This window comes from Micropterus dolomieu, linkage group LG04 (assembly GCF_021292245.1).
Source record: "Micropterus dolomieu isolate WLL.071019.BEF.003 ecotype Adirondacks linkage group LG04, ASM2129224v1, whole genome shotgun sequence".
Taxonomy (NCBI): domain Eukaryota; kingdom Metazoa; phylum Chordata; class Actinopteri; order Centrarchiformes; family Centrarchidae; genus Micropterus; species Micropterus dolomieu.
The window spans coordinates 33,670,526-33,672,164 of NC_060153.1; positions in this window are offsets into that span (position 1 = coordinate 33,670,526).

A 1,639-nucleotide genomic window follows, 5' to 3' on the forward strand; every position below is an offset into this window, starting at 1 on the left:
TTCTGGTCTGAAGGGGAGTCTTACCGTCTGACTCTCAGTGTGTCTCGTCTCAGTGAGGCAGAATAACAACCTGTTTCCTGGTTTGTCTCAGGAAGTCAGGTGAGGGGTGGAGTCTCTTCAGAGTATGAACACACAGGACTGGCTCTTATTTTTCCATCTGCAGTAACAATAAAATCTCCAGATAATCCCGTCTTGTTAGTAGATTGTGACGGAGCTCAGCTGACTGGAACACATGGGAATTATGACTTTAGAACATTTTGAAATGAGAAAAGTTCAAATAGAGAGTTTAAAGAAATGAATGTGTAGTTGTGTAGTTGTGTGTTGTTCCTTTCTTAGTGTAACACTGTTCTGGATGCATTTCCCCACAACAACAGAAGGCAGCGTTCAGTCACAAGGAGCTCAGCTTCTAACCACAGGTCAGGAGCTGCAGTTCCAACTATACAACTGGTAACCCCTGAGCTGCTTAACGGTGGTTTGGACCATGTAAGCAACCCGTTCTCACTCTCAAGTCCTCACATATGGACACATGGTCGAGACCCACGGGCGTCAGTTTGAGACTCGCTGCTTATTCTGGGGATTCTGCTGTTAAAGGTCTTTAGAATGAAAACTGTTAAATAACATCCAGTTTAAAATCAGTTCACATAAAGACGTTTAGTGCTGATGAAGGGGTGCTGGAGCTCAGCACACAGACTGTGGGGGTTCGTCACATTAAAGTCTGGGAATCCATCAGAAGAACTGTGAAAGTGGACGAGTGAGAGTCATTCTGGCCGTTTTGAACAGACCTTTGAATCTGGTCCTGTTGGGTCTGGATCAGCTGTTCCGGCTCCATGGCCTAACGTAAACACAGATGAAATAATATTAATAACTTTTGAGTTCCTGTTGCTGGTTTTCACGCCATTAGGCAGAAATTCCTACACTAGATATTTATCTGATAAATTTAAGGATGTGACTCCATCAGCTTTAAATTCATTACCAAGTCCCAAAGTAGTAAAGTAAAAAGTAAACCCAGCGGGCAGGTCTGAACGCTCTGGTCCATGTCACAGCCGGATAATCTGACGGCAGCCGCTGTTTGCACTGTTTGCATTTAACTCTTTATTTCCTGCATTCCGGAGACATTTTCTGTTTTTTTATTTAGATTGGGGGAAACACAAAATCTAATCAGCCATGGGCTTTACAACATTTTTATTTATTACAACAACAAAATAACTAAATAAAATTAGTACGTTGGAAAAATAAACAGACATCAAGCCTTAATCTGACGTAAGCAGAACTTTGGACTCATTTCTGAGCACATTCCATGATGGGCTTTGTGTACAGAATGTTTAGTAATGATGATATTATTGATCAGAAACTGAATTTGTTTATACTTTAGGTCCAAACCTAAATGGAAAAAAAAAATCTGTCTTTATGAGTTTGGCCAGTCGTGTAAGGATTTCTATAAACACAAATAAAAATGGAGCTCTGCTGCTGTTGGGTGACGGGAAGCTACGTCAAATTTAAAACAAAGTGAATTTCTTTGTGTTTAGGAAGACGTGTGAATTTAAAATATTTTCTTCTTGTAGCCGTTTTTAAAAATAATTTCCTCCTCGTTAAGCCACAGGGTGCCTCAGGAATGTAATGTTACATTTTAGGTTTAATA